The sequence below is a fragment of the Pseudorca crassidens genome, chromosome 1 (assembly GCF_039906515.1).
Source record: "Pseudorca crassidens isolate mPseCra1 chromosome 1, mPseCra1.hap1, whole genome shotgun sequence".
Lineage (NCBI taxonomy): Eukaryota > Metazoa > Chordata > Mammalia > Artiodactyla > Delphinidae > Pseudorca > Pseudorca crassidens.
In genome coordinates, this window is record NC_090296.1 from 143,555,618 (window position 1) to 143,578,423 (window position 22,806).

The 22,806-nt window shown below is 48.0% G+C and overlaps 2 pseudogenes; one reads left to right on the forward strand and one right to left on the reverse strand.

The window, feature by feature from the left end:
- Nucleotides 1-4,136: 4,136 nt before the first annotated feature.
- On the reverse strand, nucleotides 4,137-9,100 carry LOC137202218 (myeloid-associated differentiation marker-like; annotated as a pseudogene).
- Nucleotides 9,101-13,978: 4,878 nt separating this feature from the next.
- Nucleotides 13,979-14,880, forward strand: LOC137220097 (myeloid-associated differentiation marker-like; annotated as a pseudogene).
- The last annotated feature ends 7,926 nt before the right edge of the window (nucleotides 14,881-22,806 follow it).

Here is a 22,806-nt window from a genome sequence, read left to right on the forward strand (position 1 = left end):
GAACACTGTGGTCACCATGTGACCTGAGAGATGGCATGTTGCTGGCAGCAGTGGGCAGTCGGGAGCCCGAGGGGCAGGCGTCCTGCAGCTGGGACAAGGGGAGTGACTTCCCTTGGCAGTAGTGCTAAAAGGGTGTCATTGGTTCTAAGATTTGTTAGGGACAATGTAGGGAGGGAAGGAGGCCCAGACGGACACTCCCACGCCATGAGCAGCCTGGTTGCCCAGATGGGTGGTTTTGGAGAACTTTGTTTCCTGAGGAAGATCATTCTTCTTCCAGGCAAAGCACTGGAGGGATTTATGGGAAACAGATGCTGGTTGGAGTGGAGGTGAGGGGATGGGCTTGATCTGAGCATCTGCCACCCCCCCCCCCATCTCACCACCCCTGGTCAGAAGCAGACCCAGAAAAGACCAACTAGGACAAACCCTCACCAGCCCAGCCTGGCTCCAGAAGAGACCTCAGATTACAGCTCGCACATTTTGTCAGCTAAGAAAGTCTCCATGAGGGCTTGGGCTGCAGCTGGGCTGTCGTTGACACAACAATTATAAGAGGTCACACGTGTCGTGCTCACTGCAGGTCAAGCACCGCTCTGGATTCATTTGTTCTTCCCAGCAGCCCTGTGAACTATGTACTCACTGTCCCCATTTTCACAGGCACGGAGAGGTTAGCTGGCCCAAGATCACACATGTAGTAAGTGATCGAGCTGGGATTTGAACCCAGGCATGTGGCTTCAGGATCTTAAACCCTGCTTGGTATTAACTTTGTACCTTATACCCAAGAAGAAGAGAGCAGCCAATATTGTTTCAGCACCAGCTATCTTACCATGTGATTTAATAGCTAATTTCATTTCATCTTCAGGGATATTATTATTGTCATTCACATTTTATAGATGATGAAACTGAGACTCAGAGACTACATTGTGTAGTTTGCTCATGGTCACAGAGCAACACCCGACAGAGCCTGGATTTGAATACAAGTTTGTCTCACTACAAATCTCAGCACATGATAAAACCTCAGTAAATGCTGAGCCCTTTCCCCCTTCTCTTGGGTCTAGGAGTCATCTCCTGGCTCCTGTGTGTCCTGGTCTGGCTGCAGTGCCCCACCCAGAGGTCCTGCAGCAGCGCTCCCATCTCAGCCAGAACACTTCCTGTTGGCAAGCCAGCCAGAAAACTCCAGAGAGAGTGTGGAGTCCTTAGACAGGCTGATGAAGCCTTGACGACTCTCCTGTGACCACCTGCATCTCTACAAGCACCTTCGGACAGAAGCCAGCCGCATAGACAGGGCGACATGGATTGGCAGTCAGCAGCTGGTCCTGAGGAGGGCAGCCAGTAGCCCAAGGCCACAGGACAGAACAGACCCTCTTCTCTCCACTCAGAGGTGGATTGAGGAAAGCCAGCTCCGTGATTTTTCCAAGAAGCTGTTCCAGAGCCAGAGAATGGGAACCTCTCCACCGCGGTTCTGTTCAGCACCTCAGGCCTCAGTCTGGGGCTGGCGTCAGCTGGAGTCATCCCAGCATAGAGGAGGTTATGGCTGGCCAGCTGATGAGGGCTGCCTCTGGCCGCTGCCCCTGGAGACAGAAAGCCCAGGCCAGGCAGGGTGCAAGGAAAGGGCTTGAGGCTTGGGCACAGGGGGGCTTCTCCAACAACTGTGTATGCTAAAAGGCAGTGGGAGGCCCTGGCCACTCAGCATATGGGCTTGGTGGCCACAGAACCCCCTCCCCAGACCCCTGGGCCCAAGTCACCCCCCATCCCCCTGCCTTTGGAGATAGGCATGTGCGGGCATCTCTTAGCTCCTCCCCCAGCCTGTCCATCAAGGTTGCAGGGAATGTGGAGACCAACTGGCCAACTCTCCTTCCCCTGACCCTTCTTCTCCTAGTGGTATATTTTTCAAACTTAAATTTAATTTTCTTATAATGGTAATATATTTACGTGGCTCAAAATTAAAATGTCCTAAAAAGCCACACATTGAGAAACCTGGCCTCTGCCTGGGGCTCCATCCACTCTCCCCTCAGCTCCCCTCCCCACCCAGGACCAGGTAACTCCTCCACTGCACTCATGGGAGTCCTTCCCGTGCTCCTGATGCAAATCAAGCATATACAGGTATATTTATTTTTATTTCTCCCCCTTTTATTACTTAAAAATAGCATACTAGGCATCGTTTTGTATCTTACTGTTTTGAGTAAATATATCCCGGAGATATTTCCTTATCAATATTTGGAGAGCATCCTCATTTTTTCCAGCTGTATAGTACTCCCTCTTCTGTCTGTACCTTGGTTTATGAACCAGCATCATAAAGATGAGCAGTGGTTGTGTCCAATCTTATTTTGAAATGAGATCTTGGATGGAGTTTGATTCACGCCAGGCTGCTCGGGGTAGAGAAGGTGCTGGGTAAGGCCAACACCCTACTTGCTACCCCACTGCCTCACCAGAACCCTAGCACTCCAGACCACAATTTTAGACCAATCTGCTCACCTTATGAGTAGGAAACTGAGGCTCAGAGCAGGGACTAGACTCATGTGGTCACGAGTTACCCTGGGGAAGAATTGAACTAGAAACCAGATCTCTTGGGCTCCGCTCTCCAGACTACTCACGGTTCATCCCCTGGGGGACCAGACCAGGGCAGTGGCGCCACCTGACTGGAGTCAGAGCAGATGTGACTGCGGACCCAGCTGTGAATGAACTCCAGATCTGCCTCTCTCTCGCTCTGGCCTTCCAATTCCTCTTTCATTATTTGGAATCAGCCCCTTTGTACTCCCAGCAGGAAAGAGCTCAGGGAAGAGGCAGGGTGAGGAGGGGATCAGGGGTCTCTGGCCCTCCCCCCACATCTTGTAGATGAGGAAACTGACTCACCCAGCAGTGAGTCACCTCCTCAGGGTGACATAGCAGGTTTGTGGCAGAACTAGGGTAGATGGGGCATAAGCCCAGCCTGGAGGATGCTGCTGCCACACTTGTAACAAGGAGCGTGGGGCAGTGGAAAAGCAGCCGGCCTGGGAACCAGGAAACCTGTGTCCTGTCTTTGATTCTGCCAGACACAGGGTGACTCTGGACAAGTCCTGCCCTCTCCCTGGGGTCCAGCCGCACCTCCTCTATGGCAAGAGGGTTGGACTAAGCAGAGGACCTTTAAGCTTTCTTTTGAATGCCAAAGTGAGTGGACTAGACCTTGTCTTGGAACTGTGACAAATGACCCTTAACCTCCACCAAAAGGGAAGGATGGAGTAGCCACCCTCATGAACCATGAGGCTTGAGTAATGGGCACCTCAAGTGAGCCCTTTCCTTGGCAATTCTTTTACTGAACCACAGAGGCATTGCTAACCTCCTGGGAAATGAGCTCCCAGGGTTGAGTTCAATTTCATTCAGGAAAATATAAGAATATGAGATTCTTGTACCCAGACTTGGTGAAGTCAATGCATACTTGCTTTTGTGGATTAAAAATTAGTCAATAGTCAACCTAAGAAAGAAATGGAAAATTTTATTCTAGCTAACCTGAGGATTGTAAATGGGGAGACAGTCTCTCAGGAAGCTCTGAGAACTGTTCTGAAGAGGTAAGGGGGGGAGGCCAGTATGTATGTGACTTGGGGGAAGGGTTACATGCAACTAAGCACACAGCTTGGTAGAAGGTTACTGTTGTTTGCAAGGAGCAGATATCTTAGTTAACGGTTTTAGTGTTTTTCTAAGTATGAGAAGATGCAAGAAACTAGGTTCATAAAAATTTCTGCTGAAAATGTCTAACTATCTGAGGGCCAGTTCTGCCAGTTTTCCCAGATCACAAAGTGTCTGAATCTGATCTTTGTCCTGAATTCCTTTCAGGGTGGTTTGTAGGGCAGTGACTGCAGTGGCTAATGACTTGATTCTTCTAGAGCTGGGTGGTGGGCAACATTCCTTTTTTTTTTAATTTAATTAATTAATTTTTTATACAGCAGGTTCTTATTAGTTATCAATTTTATACATATTAGTGTGTATATGTCAATCCCAACCTCCCAATTCATTCCACCACCACCCTCCCTCCTCTGCTTTCCCCCCTTAGTGTCCATACATTTGTTCTCTACATCTGTGTCTCTATTTCTGCCTTGCAAACCAGTTCATCTGTGCCATTTTTCTAGATTCCACATATATTCGGTAATATATGATATTTGTTTTTCTCTTTCTGACTTATTTCACTCTGTATGACAGTCTCTAGGTCCATCCACGTCACTACAAATGACCCAATTTTGTTCCTTTTTATGGCTGAATAATATTCCATTGTATATATGTACCACATCTTCTTTATCCATTCATCTGTCGGTGGGCATTTAGGTTGCTTCCATGACCTGGCTATTGTAAATAGTGCTGCAATGAACATTGGGGTGCATGTGTCTTTTTGAATTATGGTTTTCTCTGGGTATATGCCCAGTAGTGGGATTGGTGGGTCATATGGTAATTCTATTTTTAGTTTTTTAAGGGACCTCCATACTGTTCTCCATAGTGGCTGTATCAATTTACATTTGGTGGGCAACATTCTTTATTACACAATCCCCTCCATTTTGGTCTTAATTTCGACCAAGGTTTGCGAGGCATTTCCTGACCATTTTGTCCCAGGAATGCTGATTCCCAGGTCAGCTGAGGATTTCACTGATAGACCAGTCAATGTGCTATTACTCATCTAGTCCTGGTAACAGTAGCCAAGTGCCTCTGGACCACGTGTCTTACTAGTCTGTCAGCTCCAGGAAATGGTTCCCTCCTGTTGCTTCTTCCCATATCTAGAATCACACTATTACAGTCATGGCTCTTATAGACTATACATCAGGTCAATTGTTTCAACTCACCTGGTCATCACTATTTTTATCGGAGACTCAGTCACATATTTGTTAATGCGAGAAAAAATAATCTTGTAAAAAAAGCAGAGTACAAATAATATAGCCTGTGACGTTAATCAGGTCATAAGGAAGTAGTATTATCTTCTAAGGAGTTACATGGCTGGGTCCAGAAAAAGAAAAATTCATCTTTATGGTGGAGCAGGTATTTCTGCCCTTGGGGAGGTCTGGTTAAGGCACAATGCAGATGCACAATGCACACCAGAAGGGAGGGAGGAGCCCCAAATGGGCAGAGAAAATTTTTATGTTGAAATTTTTCTTGTCTTGCCTTAAAATATGAATTTTATTTCATTGCTTCTTAAGATTTTTCTGCCGCAGTTATCCCCTCCTGGGAGCACTCCCCCTCCACCTAACCTGTCACTGGGTGAAGATCACATGCTTCACCCCAGGACTGGAGTGAGTGGCAGCAGTGAGGGTCCTTCCCCTGTCTCTCCCCCAGGCCCCTCTGGCCCTGGTGACACAAGGATGCTGGGCTCTGAGCCTCTGTGGATGCGCTTAATCGAGGAAGAAGTCTTGGTGTGACTTCCAGGTCACCAGTTACTGCAAAGGCCTGCTGGTCTCAATGCACACAGACACACGCACGTGTGCCCACACACACACAGCATGCACACAGACACACACCTCTAAACAGAGGCATCCAGGAGCTGGCAGGGCCCCTTTAAGAGCTAGGGGACAGGATATTGGACATTCGGGTGGGGCTCAACCTCTCCTTTCCTAAGGGTGGGACACTCCATAGGCTCTGGCTGAGGTGAGGGCAGGAGATGGTGGAATGGTGGCACAGAAAGGGCAGTTTGGGTGAGGAGGGAAATCAGGTGGGCTGCCTCTGAGCTCTAGGCAAATTTGAGGCAATTAGGATTTGATGATTTTGTGGGGTTTGTGTTTTTTCTTTCTTTTTCTTTAAATGGTAAAAAAAAAAAAAGAACATTATGGATTTGGGATAAGGGACAAGCTTTTTTTTTCTATTACTGCAAGAAGGAGCTGATGGGAAACAGAAGTTCTGGGGAATTTTTAAAAAATTATATACATTTTATAGGTCACATTATTCATGAGTCCCAGAGAAGCAGGAAGCAGCAGCAGAAAGCAAGAGGCACAGAGAAACACATGTAAGCAGTGCAGTTTGACTGTGGCGGCAGCAAGGCCCACCCACCCCAAGCCACCTGCCCAAGAAAATTTGAAAAGAAGCTTCCCCGTTACAAAAAGGATCACCCAGTAATTTTTGCCCTCCTGACCATCATTTGCCCTCCTGGTCATCATTACTTTTATCGGAGGCTCAGTCACACATTTGTTAATGCAAGAAACAATAATCTTGTAAAAAAGGCCGAGTACTAATAACAGAGCCTGTGACGTTAATCAGGTCATAAGTAAATAGTGTTATCTTCACCATTTTTCTGAAAAAAGAAAACAAAAATAAAACACCCAGGCTAATATCACCGTTAAGGCTGGCAGTGGCCGTTTTTGTCTCCCCGCAGAGGCAGGACATGCTGTTTTGAACACCGAGGCAGGAGGGCCACATCACTGCCCCTCACAAACACTGCAGAAGGTTGTCTCCAAGACCCTGTGATTTTTTGCCAGGTCCTTTTTTTTGATTCCCCAGAGAGTAGCTGGGTTGGAAGGCATACCAACTACCTTTAAGGTGGCCTCTAGGCGGTGGGTTTTTGTAAGCCTGGAAAAATTCTAGAGCCAGTCTCAGGTGTGGCTGAGCACCAGGTGGGGCCTTAGAATCTAGAGGCTTTAATCCTCCCGCCCACTGGAAATTACTGACATCCAGAGTTTTTTTTTTTTAACTTAAAGGGGAGGTGCACTGTACACCCCCCTCCACTGGAAGAACGGAGGCCCAGTGCCTAGCTACCCACCCCACACCCCAAACCCGCACACACACACCCCAACGAAGGCACAGCCAGGGGCACAGGCATGCTTTGGCTGTGAGGCCCCTCCGGAGGCCCAGGGTGTGAACAGCTGCACAGAGGGCTGTGTGATGTGGAGTCAGCACCTTAGGAGGTGGGAGGGGAGTGGTGGGCAGAGGAGGAAGAAGCTCAGGGTCCCGGTGGATCAGAAGAAGGAAAAGAGGAAGAGGCGGTCAGGACACAGGAGACAAGAACACAAAAATGACCAGAAAAGGGCCAAAAAGCAGAAAATGTAGAAAATAAGAGAGTGAAAAGAGAAAGAGGCAAAACAGGATCTGGGCAATCACACAAAACAGGAAGGAGACAGAGCAGAAGGAGGGAAGGGAACAGAAAAGAGAGCGAGATGGTTGGGGAAGGATGTGAGCAGGGAGAGAGGGGACAGGAAGAGGACATCAGAACTCCGTGTAGAAACTTCCAGTTAGAATAGGAATCTGGAGCCCCTGGGTTGATCCTTGGTCCCTACAAAAGCCTCTTGGGCCAAGTATGCCATATCGGCTGCATAAATCAGCAGGTTGATGGCTGTCATTACGGTCACAGCCAGTCGTTGGTCCCAGATGCACACCAAGGAGGTGAGTCTGTCTCTGCAGCTCCCATTGCTGGACCGCTGGGGCTGGACACCAAACTTCTTACTGAACTTGTAGAGAGGCCAGAGGACCAGGCAGTGATGTAGAAGAAGATGGAGAGCACAGTCTGCCCCGACAGGAAACGTGGAAAGCGGACAGGCAGCTTTTTATCTTCGTCGCAGTCAGACCCCTTCACCATGAAGTTCATGGCCCCCAGGATGAAGCAGATGGAGTACCTGGCCACGTACCACACCAGTGCCAGCTGGTACTGGTACAGGTAGGGGCTGCTGATAAAGATGAAAATGACACAGGCCACATAGTTCTCCAGCCTCCTGAGCATGCCTGGCAACGTGGGCACACAGTTAGATACATCGCCAGGCCAGACCCAGACCCAGGCCACTTCAGTGGCGTAAAGCACAGCAGCCATGCAGGCGAATGTAGTGGTGGTGATGGCGTGGTTCTTGGTGGGGCCTGGAGACAAGAAGTGGATGTAGGTGATGCGGAAGATGATGGAGGCTGAGAGGCAGACGACGGCAAAGTAAACGGCGTGGGAATAGAGAAGCCGTCCCAGGAGCAAGGGAGGCAGGACTGGAGCCCACAAAACCCCACCATGAAGATGATGTGGTACACAGTGAAGCAGAAGCACCGATGAACATGCACCAGTTAATTACGTCACCCTTCAGAGTGTCCTCACTGGCCACCAGCAAGAAGGGCACGCAAGTGGAGAGCAGCTGCAGCAGGTGGAGGAAGAAGCCCACGATGGGCACAGAGCCCAGGTCTGAGGATGAGCACGCAGTAATGGTGATGATCAGGCAGGTTACCATCACTGGTGTTGTAACCTTGCTTGTTTTACAACCAAAGCCTTGTGAATAGTTAAACACAGCTCTGGGGTTTGATAGACTGGTTCCTATTTTGCTTTGCCTGCTTTGCTCTGTCTTTGTTCTTCTTTCTCCAGAAATATATGACCACTGACCCCTAGAACACTGACCCTCTGATCTGGACAATGTAAGGACCAGACTCAAGTTTAAAAGCCAGCAAGGCACCTCGTGGTTAATGTAAAGGTCTCCAAAAGAGAAGAGCAGGGCACCCCCAGCACGCAGCCTGCAGCCATTTCCTGCTTCCCTTCTTGTATAAATCCGGCTAAAACTTGCATGTAAGGAGTTGGTTCTTTTGCGCAGTAAACCTCCTTCTCCCCTGGCTGCCGGCTTCCTTAAGATAAAGCTACTTTTCTTCTACCCAACACTTACCTCTCAGTGTTGGCTTCTCCAGCGACAGCCAAGCCTGAGCTGGGTGACAAATGTCTTGCAGCCAGGCAGGCGTCAGGTCCCCGAGGCTCCGGCCCCTCCACCTTGTCCTGGGGTGAGGAGGGGAGTTCAGCTGGGAATGTCGGGGCGACAGCTGCTTCTGGCCAGGATCTACAGCCATGTCAGCAGCTGCCAAACTTGTTCGTTTCCGGAACTTTCTCTGTCTTTCCCCACTCCTTGCCGACAGCCTGCTTCTGCTTTCTGTTGAGAGAAGGAAACTGGCCTCTGAAGGAGCAGCCGAGTTCTTGAGCGAGTGCAGGGGTGTGCGCCCCGGAGCCCCCTTCCCACCCGTTTGGGCATATTCTTTGCCCTTTGGGACTTTGGGATCAGTTTGGACACCGCGGGAGTGGGTAATGGCTTGTTTATGACTCTGCACCAGTATCTCCCCGAGGGAGAATTTGTTTGTTTGTTTTGAAATCTGTTCTGGGGAGCCAGTGAAGTGGGGTCTACATCCGTCCCTTCTAGAAGTCCACTAGGACGTATCTTGGCAGCCTGGCAAAACTGTAGCTATGACCTTATAACCGAGAAAAATAAAATGTTATTTTTAATTTTTTTAATTTTAATGCAGCCTGGCCCATGTATGTTTTCGATTCTGAAGAATGGTGGCCCCTGAATGGGTCTCTAAATTACTCCACTATTTTGTAGTTAGAACTGTTTTGTCAAATATCTGGTAAATGGGAGGAAATTCCATGTGCAGGCCTTCCTGTTACTCCATAATAAGGGTTCTTCCAACAAGGGCACTAATTTAATGCCCTAAAAAAAAAAGGGAAAACGGCCCTTAAAAAGGGAAACTACACTGTGAAAAGTCCACCCCCTTTACAGATGGGTCTTTTCAGGCAAGGGAGGAAGAAGAGGGGGTCAGCTTCTTAGGGAATTGAATCCACCCCAGCTGCTGTGGTTCTTCTCCTGATGCCTGAAGCAGGGGCTGCCCAGGGTCCCCCCCCCAAACCCCGGTCTCTGGAAGGAGGAAGAGTTCTAGTGCACAGAGCAGAGCCTCAGTGCCCTCACAGCATGAGGAGGAAATGAGATCTGAAGTAGTCTGTCCCTTTAAGACCCCACAGGGAGATCAGTTTGGCCACAGTGTGTCCCCTACAGGGGGAGGTGGAGGGGTTGGGGGGTGGATTTCCACTAAGACAGTTCCTTGCAGGAGGTCTGAATGCACAAGGACAGCCAGTTGGCTGTTATTGGTCTTATACTCCGTTTTCCACCTTAGACCTACTAAACTGTAAAAACGCCAATCCTCCATACTGAGATGATTCACAAAAAATGGTGGAGACGTTCATTAGTAGTTTTTTCAACTCACTGCCAAACACGGGCTGTTGCACAGGCGTTGGTGACGATTATGTTGACAGCGATGAACGGCACCTTGTTCTAGACAAAGCCCAACACTTGTCTCTCAGTATTTGACTTCTTGATTGATGAGCAGCCGAGCCTGAGTTCAGTAACGGTGCCACAAGCTAAGGGGCCTCCAGAAGCTAAAAGAGGAAAGGAAGGACCTTCCCCTGGGGTGTCAGAGAGAGCAAAGCCCTGCTGACAACTTGATTTCAAAAGTCTGGCCTCCAAAGCTGTGAGAGAATACATTTCTGTTGTTTTAAGCCACCAGGCTTTTGATAATTTGTTGCAGTAGCCCTAGGAGAAAAAGATTAATTTCCAGAAATGAAAAATATAATCTTTGTCATATTTTTTAAAAGTTTCCAGAAAAGCTTGCCGACCTCCTGCTCTAGAGCATATGGGCACATTGATCCAAGGGACCCCTTGTCATAATCCTGTGGTCCCCCAGTGTCTGAGACTCGCAGAGTATTATTCCCTGATTAGAGAAGGGTGGTCAGTCCACAGGAGCTGGGAGGGAAGGAGATAAGTAAAGGAGATGGAGAGGACCAAGGCCCAGTGGAGAGGACCAGCTGCATCTGTTGGGGGATGGTAGAAAAGCACAATGCAGTGTGCATGACATGGTTTCATGATTATAATTGGGGGAAAAGAAATCTACAGATACGCCCTACAAACGTATGCATATATGTACGCACATGTCTAAATATGGTTTCAGAGCACGTGAAATGTGTTGAAGGTTGCATCTGAGGTTGAGGACATGGATGCTCCCTGGATGGGGGTGTGGACACGCCTGTGAGCAGGCAGGAAGCCTGGCCACGCTGAAGAGGGGAAACTGGGCACATGAGATATGATCAGGGTCCTGCTTTATGTCACGTATACATGAGAATAAGAAAATATAGAAAATACTAAACAGAGATGAAGAATGAAAAACATTATAACGTAAAGGGAAGCTTTATAAAATAGAAGCTGCTCAGCTCTAGCTACCCCCCCCCCCTTCTAAGGAGCGCAGCGCAGTGACACCAGATCTCCTGACGCTTCAAAAAGAGCTGAAAATCTGGATTTTCATGTGAAATTAAAACCTGCAGCTACCAAACACTTAGAGAAGAAATAATACCGATTTTACACCATCTCTTCCTGAAAACACTGTGAAGGAAAACCAAACACATCCCCGGACCACCTCTAGTACAAACTGGCTTGCAACCCCTGATCTGAAGCAAATCAAGCTTGCATGTGCTAATGTCCAGAGTGGGGTCAGGGCCTTCTGGGTCCTGTTTGAGGGGAACAGGCAGCTGGCATGAACTGAGTGGGCCATGTGCCAGGCCCTCTGATAAGCCCTTCACATTCTTTCAGACACTTAATTGACACAAAGTAGGTATTAAGCCAACTGCACAGATGGGGAAACTGAGACTTTGTTAAGTAACTTGCCCAGGATCATCCAGCTATGAAGTGTCTCCTCCATGCCCCACAGCCTCCCTGTAACTCTGAGTGTCCATCTCCCCTCCTCCTTCCTTCCTTTCTCCCAGCCATGACTTTCCCGTCTCACTGTCTTTCGAGTCCAGCATGCCAGGCTGTTGGGCAGGCAGGGCTCAGCCACATCTTGGATGTGCTCTGACTGGCACCATTTCCACGCTAACGGATTAGAATGGAGAAGGGGCTTCGGGGGAAATTCAGGCAAACCTGTTGCTTCACCCGTGGGGGAACTGAGGCCCAGAGAGGGCACATGCCTTACCCAGGGCCACACAGCTGGAACCCCCATGCCTCTCCTTCTCCAAGCCCTCCCTCTGTGGCGTTAAATGCATCCAAATCTGTCATTTAGCCTTAGGTGTAAATCGTAGGGTCAGTTTGGGAAGTAAGTTGGGAACAAACTCGGGGACAGTCAGAGTGACACCCCCAGCCTCCCTTAAATCCAGTGCCTCTTGCCCACACCCCACCCCTGGCAGTGCCAACTGGAAGGCCAGCAGGCTCCAGGGCTCCACTGGCAACTGGGGCTGAAGGAACCTTGTGAGTCCAGGTAGGTTCTCGGGGTTTGCTCTGTGTTTCTCTTTCCAGCCTCAGCTTTTCCCAGGGTTTATTATCAGCAAAGGTGACAAGGCCCCTGATGGCAGGAAGCTGGCTGCGGGCTCAGGGTGCTGGCCCTTAAGCCCTGGGGGCGCCTCTTGGCAAAGAGTCCCTTTGAAACAGGGCAGCTGTCCCTGAGGAGGGAATGGGCCGGGGAGGAGCTCTCAGTTCCCCACACCCTGGGACCCTTGCAGGAGGCCCTGTGTGAGGCAGGACTGCAGCCCTGCTGGCGGGACCGTCTTGGGCAGGTGACCTGGCCGATTCCCTGGTCTCCATGGTCCCTGCCATGCTCGCCACGTGTCCCCTGTCCCAACCCTGAAACCCTTTTAGGCCTCCGTCCTCCCTCTCTCAGTTCCATTCCAGGCGGCCCCTCCTCCATGGGGAAGGTTGGCTCCATGCCTGCATCCCTTCTGGGTCAGAAGACACCTACTGGGCTGCCTCGGGGCCACTCGGACCCCGGAATCCTCCCCAGCTCATCTCCACTCTGCCGCCCCCGCCCCAGTCCCAAGTGCATCCTCAGGGCTGTCACCTGCCAGAGGGCCAGCTCCTCTTTCAGCTCCTGCCCTTAAAAGGGGGCCTATCATCTGTCCATGCTCCATCCCCTCCCTAGGATGCCCTGAAAGGCTCCACATCAGCATCCAGACACAACATCCTTGTTCATTTCCAATCCCTCCTTCCCGCCTTGAAAGCTGCTAACCAGTCTCCCAGGCCAGAAAAATCCTCACTCAGGCTGTACTACTCCTAGATCTTTCCAGACGCACACCTGGATGGCAGCTTTGGTACTTAACAGCCAAACATATTATTTTGTTGTTTGGTTCCCCCGTGATGCTCCTTCTTGTAGTAATGCTGGGTTGGTGTCTTCTCCCAAATAGGGAAGAGTCACATGTTAAGGCAAAATTTTGAGGGGAGGGGATTCAAAACAGTTCCTACTTCACATATCATCTTGTCCCCACTGCCTTGCTTTCACCCCATGGCTTACCCCTGTTCACCTCTGAAGCTGCCCTCCTCTGGGTGGGGCTGGGTCACCTCAGATGGCAGCTCCTTCTAGTGATGGCTGCAGGGAGGAAAGGCCAGGACATGTGTCTCTTCAGGTTGCTGTGGATGGAACCCATGGCTCTGAAGGTGTGTCCTGGGTCCCAGAGCCCGGAGCTTTGGTCCTGGGCTACCACCCATGTGTGCTGCTTAAATGCTGGGCTTAGAGAAAACATTCAAACCCACAGCTTTGGCATTTTTATCTGGAGTTCCCACTTTCTAGCCATGCAACCTTAGGGAAGGCACTTGATACCCCAAGAGTCAGTTTTCTTATCTGTAAAATGGGGTCAGCAGTACAATCCACAATCCGTTTTCTGAAACATTTCAGGTCAGATATGATCCAGAATTCAGAATTTTTCAGCTTCAATCATGTAACATGGTGCAACTACTCTGTAGGACATAACACCCCACCGGGGCCTGAAAGCTCCTTTTAATCAAACACGTTAGTATTTCTGCAACTGAACTTTTGAACATTCACACTAAGTGAAATAAGTACAGACCATAAATTGTCTCATGTCTGTTCAGGTCAAATTTTCTTACCAAATGAATTTTTTTAAAGTTCTTTTTCCATTTCAGAGCCTTGAAGCTTTGGGGTTATAGATAAGGACCATCCTACCCTGTGTCTCTGTAGATAATGGCACACAGCACAGAGGACCTAAAATGTTCATGGTTTGAGGCCAGACCCAACCAAGCTATGAGGTTTGGGGTAAGACAAGTCTCCTGACAAGGCCAAGGGTGATAGGTGGGGCAAACCATTCTGGAGTGGCTGTGCTGTTACCCGAGTGTCTGAGTCAGTGGTTCAAACCCCACACATCCTGAGCCTCAGCCACTCCTGAGCCGTTTCCAGGTGTCTGACTTAATCAGCTTCTGGAGCCGGATCTTTCTCTGGTGGGTTCTCAGTGAAGACCCCTGCTGTACTGGTGACGGTGACCTGAGTGACCATGTGCTTGTCCTCAGGTCTGGGCTCCATGACCATCATGGGCTTCTTCCTCTGCCTGGGGCAGCTGCTCTCCACCTGTGTGCCCTTCTTGCTGGTGGCCAGTGAAGACACTCTTAAGGGGGACATAGGTAACTGGTCCATGTTTGTCTGATGCTTCTGCTTCACCGTGACCCTCATCATCCTTATAATTAATTATGTGTATTCCAGTCCCGCTTCCGCCGGCGGTTGGGATGGTTTTCTCCATTCCTTTGCCTTTTACTTTCCCTTCATCTGCCTCTCAGCCTCCATCATTTTCGGCATCACCTAAATCCAGTACTTGCCTCAGGGCCCTGCCCAAAATCATGCCATCACCGCCACTGCATTCTCAGGCATGGCATCTATGCTTCATGCCACCGAAGTGGCCTGGGTCTGTGTCCAGCCTGGCGATATGTACTGATTTCTGCCCACTTTGGGAGGTGTGATCAGGAGGCTGGAGAACTATGTGGACTTTGTCATCTTTGGCTTCATCAGTAACACTGACTTGTACATGCACCAGCCAGCCCTGATATGGCGTGTGGCCGTGTACTCTATCTGCTTCATCCTGGGGGCCGTGAACTTCATTGTGAACGGGTGTGACTGCGACAATGAAAAAATCCTGCCCATCCCCTACCCCAGTTTCCTGATGGAGCAGACTGTGCTCTCCGTCCTCCTTTACAGTACTGCCTGGTCCTCTGGTCGCTTTACCAGTTTGACGAGAATTTTGACGGGCAGCCACAGTGGTCCAGGGATGTGAGCTGCAGTGATGAGCTCTGCCCAACACTGTGCACCTGGGACCAACGACTGGCTGTGGCCACCTTGACCACCTTGAACCTGCTAGCTTACGTGGCTGACAGCATGTGCATGGCCTTGTATTTTGTAGGGTGAGGCTCTGCCCATGAGTGCCCATTCCTCTTCTTAACAGAAGTTTCATTACCATCAGAAGTTTCATGATATCCTCAGATGTCCTCATCCTGTCCCCTCTCTCCCTGCTCACATCCTTCCCCAATCATCTCACTCTCTTTTCTGTTTCCTTCCCTCCTTTTCCTCTGTCTTCTTCCTGTTTTGTGTGGTTGCCCACATTCTGTTTTGCCTCTTTTGCTTTCCATTCTCTTCTTTTTTACATTTTCTGCTCTCTGTCCCTTTCTGGTTGTGCTTTGTTTTCTTTTCTACCTGTTTCCCTACTACCTCTTCCCCTTCCTTGCACCGGGACCCTGAGCTTCTTCCTTCTCTGCCCACCGCCCCCCTCCCACCTCCTAAGGTGCTGACTCCACATCACACAGCCCTCTGTGCAGCTGTTCACACCCTGGGCCTCCGGAGGGGTCTCACAGCCAAAGCATGCCTGTGCCCGTGGCTGTGCTTTAGTTGGTGTGTGTGTGTGTGTGTATGTGTTTGGGGTGTGGGGTGGGTAGCTAGGGATTTGAACCCCTTTATCCCAGTGGAAGGGGATATACAGTGTACCTCTCCTTAGAATTAAAATAATATCTCTGGAGGTCAATAATTTCTAGGGGCAGGAGTATTAAAGCAGATACCCTGGGTCCTGAGGTCCCACCTGGTGCTCAGCCCCACCTGAGATTGGCTCCAGAATTTTTGCAGGCTTACTTAAACCCACTGCCTAGAGGCCATCTTAGAGGAAGAGAGGGATGAATGCCTTCCACCCCAACTACTATCTGTGTATCCAAGTAGGAGCTGGCAGAGAACTGCACCGACTTGAAGACAACCGTCTGCAGTGTTTGTGAGGGGCAGTGATGTGGCCCTCCTGCCTCAGTGTTCAAAACAGCATGTCCTGCCTCTGCGGGGACAAAAAAATTGGTCACTGCCAGCCTTATAGCTGATGTTATCTTTTTTGTTTTTTTTCCGGTAAAGAGGTCACAAATTACTGGGTGGCCTTATTCTGAAGGAAAGTTCCTTTTCATTTTATTTTTGGTGGAGTGGTTTGAATGGGGTGGAGACTGCTGCTTCCATAGTGAAAGAAACTGCAGTGACTGCGTGTGGTGCACACACGTGTGTTTCTGTGTGCCAGTTGCTTCCTGCTGCTGCTTCCTGCTTCTCTGGGACTCATGAATAATGGCATCTATATAAATGTGCATAATTAAAAAAAAACTTCCTGGAGCTTCTGGTCCCCATCAGCCCCTGTTGTCAATCACGGAGAGAAGCTTTGTCCCTTCTACCACATCTATAATGTTAGTTTTTAAACCTTTTAAAGATAAAAGTAAGAAAACCCAAAAAATCCACAGATCCTAATCGCCCCAAATTTGCCCATAGCTCAGACGCTGCCAAGCAGATTTCCCTCCTCACCCAAAGCACCCTCTCAAGGCACCCCTCCCTCAGTCTCTCCCCCACCACGCCCCATCCCTCCAGCCTGCCCACCATCACCTCAGCCAAATCCTAGGCAATGGCCCAGCCTTAGGAAAGCGGAGGTGCACCCCACCCCAATGCCCAGTATCTGGTACCCTAGCTCTTAAAGGAGCCCTACCAGCTCCTGGGGCCTCTTTTTAAAGGTGTGTGTTGGCATGCATGCTGAGTGTGTGTGCGTGTACCTCTGTGCTCCTGTGCATTGAGACCAGAAGCCCCTTACAGTAACTGGTGGTCAGAAACGCATCACAAGCCTTCTTCGTCTCTTACTCCCAGCCAGGATGTTCAGAACTCAGCATCCTTGTGTCACCAGGGCCAGAGGGGTCAGGCAAGCTGAGCTCTGGGGGAGAGGCAGGGGAAGGACCCCATCCCCCAAATGCTGCCACTCACTCCAGTCCTGGGGTGAAGCATGAGTTCTTCACCCAGTGGCAGTTTGGGTGGATGGGGAGTGCTCCGAGGAGGTGATCCCCACAGCAAGGAAATCTTAAGAAATAATGAAGTAAAATTGCTCTTTTAAGGAAAATTTGCTATTTAAATTTTAAATAAAATTTGCTATTTAACCAATGAGAGACTAGCTCTAAGTGTTTGGACAGGCACATGTCACTCTAATTTCACATCAGGAAGAAGAATTAACCAAAGGCTCAGCCTGCCGCCCCAGAACCAGAATAGGGCCTGAAGCAATCCTGCGGTTTTGCGGCCAGCTCCCAAAAAAGCGAGTTGAAAAATGGAGCTCAGGGGCACTGCAATTCACAAACCTGCAGGGTTATAAAAGATAACTATCGTGCAAAAATATATTGAGGTAGGGCAACGAAGAGGATTTCAAAGCAATGCAGAATTGCAGGAAACAGTTTTCAAGAGGTAGATGGGACTCGCCTTTAAAGCACAGGAAAAGCGGCAGAACTTCGACAATGATGCAGTTGGCCAAAAAGGGCGTATGCGTTTTCTCCTGAATATATTCAGGAAAAACACATACACCCTTTTTGGCCAACCAAACAAGTGGGCAATCAAATCAGCACTACAAAGAAGTCTCACTTCAAATCGGTCAAAGGTTCCATCCTGAAAAAGTGTAAAAACCAGAAATGCAGGACAGGCCATGGAGAAAAGGGAGCATTGTTACCTGATGGGCGGGATGTAAACTGCCAGTGGCCACTCTGGAGAAGTGTATGGTGTTTCCTAAAACATCTAAAAAAACAGAGCTACAGAGCATAGGGCACTTCCAGTCCTGGTGTATATCTTAGGAAAAACAAAAATCGACAGGACACAGGCACCCCAAAGTTTAGGGCTGCTCTGTTTAGAAATTCCTCGACTTTGCTACAACTTACATGTCCTTGGAAGGAAAAAATGGATAAAGAAGATGTGGTACTTATGTACAATGGAATATTACTCAGCCATTAAATCAATGAAATAAGGCCAGTTGCAGCAACTCCTGGAGACTTAGGTACGATCATTCTAAGTGACATAAGTCAAACATAAAAAGAGACTTATCATAAGGTATCACTTATAGATGGTATCTAAAAATGGCTACACATGAACTCAATTACAAAACAGAAATAGAGTCACACTTTTAGAAGACACACTTCTGGCTGCTAAAGGAGAAAGATGGGGTAGGGTGATGCATAATCAAGGAGGTTGAAATTAGCATAGATACTGTTCCATAAACAAAATAGGTAATTGACAGGACCTACTGTATAGCTCAAAGAGCCGGACTCAGCACACTGTTGTCACCGGAAAAGGATATATAAGACTGGTCAGAATCTGTAAAAGAATTTATTGATGTCTCTCTTTAAGTGAATCAAGTGAATAGATGTAGAGCAGGAAGAAATACAGTATTGAAAATCAGCTATACCCCATTATAAAATTAAATAACAACAACAACAAAAAGACAGTGTGAGAGAGAGAAATTCTTACAAAATTTGTTCAAGGGCTGTGATGCAACCTGGACTGACGACGTCTAGCCACACAGCTGGATGGGACCTAAGGCTCTACACTCGTGGGTCTGAGAGGCTTGGTGGGGATGGGACAGCAAATGCAGCACTTTCAGAGTAATACTGCCTGGTCCCCATGGGTTCCATATCTCCAGGTGCAGGGGACCCTTCCTACAGCTTAAACATGAATGGGACATCCAGAGGATGCTACACCGTCTGTTTGGGAAGAGTTTCGAAAAGTCACCTCATCTCCACTTCTCCTGGTATTTGGGTTCCCCCCTCCAGCTCCTTTCCTTAGAGTCTCCCCACTTTGGGAAGGCAGCACACTCAACAGCCGGTTTTGCACAGCTTGGAATTTTAAGGCTGAAGATGGGGAAGTGGGGGATGGAATGAGACACAAGCCCTAGATGTTTGGACAGGCATATGCCACTCTAGTTTCCTAATCTGGAATAAGAATTTCCCTATCCTTCAGGTGCTCCAGTAACCGGAATGGGTCGGTAGAAATCCTGCCCCTTTGTGGCTGCTTCCCTAAACAACAAGTTGAAAACTGGTGCTCAGGGGCGCTGCAATTCACAAACATGCAGGGTTGTAATTGACACCTCTAATGGAGTCATTTCTTGAGCCAAGTATTCGTAAAGGCCTTGCAAGCAAGGCAGAATTGCAGGAAAGGGATTTCAAGAGGTAGTTTGCACTCGCCATTAAAGCACATGCAAAGCTGCTGAACATCGCCAATGATGCAGCTGGCCAAAAAGGCCATATGCATTATTCCTTAATATATTCAGGAAAAACCCTTACTCCATATTTGCCCAACAAAACAGGTGGGCAATGTAAATTAATACTACAAAGAGGTATCACTTCGCACCAGTCAGGATGGCCAACCTCACAAAGTGTAAAACCTGAAATGCAGGACAGGGTGTGGAGAAAAGGGAACCCTGACAAGCTGATAGAGGGAATGTAAATTGCTAACAGCTACTCTGGAGAGGTGGGTGGTGATTCCTTAAAAATCTGAAAACAGAGATTCAGAGCATATGGCGCTTCCACTCCTGGGCCTGTATCTTCGAAAAAACGTAAATTGACAGGACCCAGGCACTCCAAAATTTATGCAGCCCTGTTTACAAGAGCCTCTACTTGGAAACTACCTAAACGTCCTTGGAAGGAAGACTGGCTAAAGAAATTATGGTAGATATGTACAATGGAATATTACTCAGCCATGAAATGAATGAAACAAGGCCATTTGCAGCCACTCGGAAGGACATAGATACATTCATACTAAGTGTCATAAATCAGACAATGATAAGTATCATATGATATTACTTATCAGTGGAATCTAACAATTGATACAAAGGTATTATCTTACAACACAGTAGCAGAGTCCCAGACTTAGAACACAAACCTATGGTTACCAAATTGGAAAGCTGTGTTGGAGACATAAATCATGAGGTTGGAGTTAGTATATACATATTTACAGAGGGAAAACTTGTAATCAACATGGACCTGCTGTAGAGCACTTGGAACTCTTCTCAACACCCTTTAGTAACCTCAATGGGAAAATAATTCTAAAAAGAATATATAGTCATCTCTTTATAAATGAATCATGTTGGTGTATATCAAAAACACAACATGGTAAATCAACTATACTCCATTATAAATTTAAAATTAAATTACAGAAAAGAAAAATGATCACTAAATTCATTTAGTCACGGTGAACGTGCTAGTGTCACATCCCTGGACACAGACCCAATTTGGTCCTCCTGAGGACCTCAGGAGGATATGCCAGCTACTTCGACCCCTTGAATTTGTAGTACCTGTTCCCCCTGCATGGGATCACAATCTCCAGATCTAAGTGTGCCCTCATACTACTAAACCAACCCTCTGACACCCAAAGGATGGTGGACTCTCTGGGCTGGATGACATTTGCAAAATCACCTGGTCTCAACATATCCTGGTGTTTGGGTTCCAACCTCCCGACTCCTTCATTAGGGTCCTCCCTCTCTGCACGACAGCACCCTCAACAGGTGATTTTGTAGGTATTTATACTTGTTCGGGGGATGAAGTTTAAGGGGGAAGAAGGAATGGGACAGAAGCCCTTACGTGTTTGGTCAGGCACATTCCACTCTAATTTAAAATCCAGGAACAGGACTTTCCCTACATCTAAGGTTGTGTCAGTAACCAGAGAGGGACGGTAGAAATCCTGCCACCTTCTGTTTCCCATAACAACTCTAAAACTGGACCTTATAGGCACTTCATATTCACAATGCCTGGGGAGCTGTAAATGACAACAGCTCTCAAAAAATGTCCTGGGGTAGATAATCGAAATAGAGTTCAAAACCAGGCAACATTCCAATAACCCTTTTTCAAGGGGTAAATTTTACTCACACTGTTCAAAGAAAAAAAAAAAAACACATATGGAGATGCTCACCATTGCTTTATGTTAGACAAATGCAAATCAGATATACAAAGAAGTATCACCTGGAACCATTCAGAATAGCCATCATCACAATGTCTACGAACAAGAAATGCTTCAGAGAGTGTGGAAAAAAGAGAAACCTACTACTTATTTATTTATTTTTTAATCTGTGTTGGGTCTTCGTTGCTGCGTGCGACTTTTCTCTAGTTGCATTGGCAGGCAAATTCTTAACCACTGCATCACCAGGGAAGTCCCAGAATCGCAGTCTCCCTTTTAATATACCTTAAGCCCAAAGAATCCATGGAAAATTGTTACAGAAAATAAGACAATAAAATATTGTAAGGACTATAACAGAAGCATATAGTACACAGTTCATATAGACACATCCCAAGCAGTTACAAAGTATATTAAAAGGGAGGCTGCAATTTTAAAAGAATAAGATAAATTATACCCACAAACTCCCAATCTTTCCTGAAACGTTGCAATCTGAAACCCTATTGTAGGAAGCAGAAGATTCCAGGAGACATTCTACAAATGAAGGACTCTAAACCCTGTGGTTGGATAAGGAATTCTGGAAGGAAGGTATCCTCACCCAAGGAGAGCAGGTTCCTATACTTCTCTAACATCACATCCCTGTACAATTCCCAATGATCTTGGTCCAGGCGTTGTCACCCCTCTTGAGAGAAATCTATGGCTATATCCTGTAATGTCAGCAGTCCCTGAAATTAAAAGTACACATGCCACGTGGCCACGGGAAGAGTTCATAATGTGACCCAAGAAGAAAATAGCAAGTTAAGAGAACTGGTTTTAATTTAGAAGAGTGTCTTCAATTATCCAGTAATATATATATATATATATATATATATATATATTTTTTTTTTTTTTTTTTTACAAAGTAACTTTCTCTACCTTATTTCTAACTACAAGAAAAGAGTATGGGGATTTCCTGGTGGCGCAGTGGTTGAGAATCTGCCTGCCAATGAAGGGGACACGGTTTCGAGACCTGGTCTGGAAAGACCCCACATGCCACGGGGCAACTGGGCCCGTGAGCCACAACTACTGAGCCTGCGCGTCTGGAGCCTGTGCTCTGCAACAAGAGAGAACGCGACAGTGAGAGGCCCGCGCACCACGAAGAAGAGTGTCCCCTGCTCGCTGCAACTAGAGAAAGCCCTCGCACAGAAAGGAAGACCCAACACAGCCAAAAATAAATAAAGAAATTTATTAAAAGAAAAGAAAAGAAAAGAGTATGGCATGTGATCCACAAAACCAGTATAGAGACTATACTTATCTGGAAAAGAAATGATAAAATGATGGTTTCAACACAGGCATATGCATTTTTGAGTGTTTTATTTATATCAAACTGGATAAAATGTGTGTATTTCTCAGACAGAAAAGACATGTCGAGGTAGAAATGTACGTTTCAACTATTCATGGGTACACAAGTACACTGGGGAGATTGTAAAAGTGCAGATTGTGATTCAGTAGCTCCGGTGGGCCTGAGTTCTATTTTTTTAACAAGCTCATTTTTAACTAGTGATGCCAGTCTCTGATTCATTAACGACAATTGTGAATAGCAGAGACATAATTAGAAAGGTAAAAATTCATATTTAATTTTGAACATAAAGTGTTTTATGGATTTTACACCTTTAATAGGATAGTAAGCACAGCAGCAACAATCACCTGAGAATATTTATTATAGACGGTGTATCTTTCTAACTTTTTTTGTGTAGGATTCCAGGAAAAAGGCCTGGGCTGCGGCCACAGTGGGCGGGGCCCTCAGGCCGGCCGCCCCTCCAGGACCCCCGACGGGGCCCTGCGCTCCTGGCGACTCCCTCCCCCGGCGCCCCGCTTCCTCCCGGAAGGCCTCGGGGCAGAGCGGTCCCAGCCCCTGCGCCCAGAACGGAGCCCGCGTTTCCGCAGAGGTGGAACTCCCGGCTCGGAGTCTCTTCCCTCCGCCGTCACGGAACTGCCCCGGATCGGCGGCCGAAGCCGCGACAGACGTGGGGACGGCGGGCCGGGTAAGTGGGCGCCGAACCTCCGCCTGGTCCGGTTCCCGGGCGGCAGCGCAAGACCAGCTTCTGAGGGGAAGGGGTTCGCTGCCACCCGCCGCTGCTGTGTAGAAAGAGC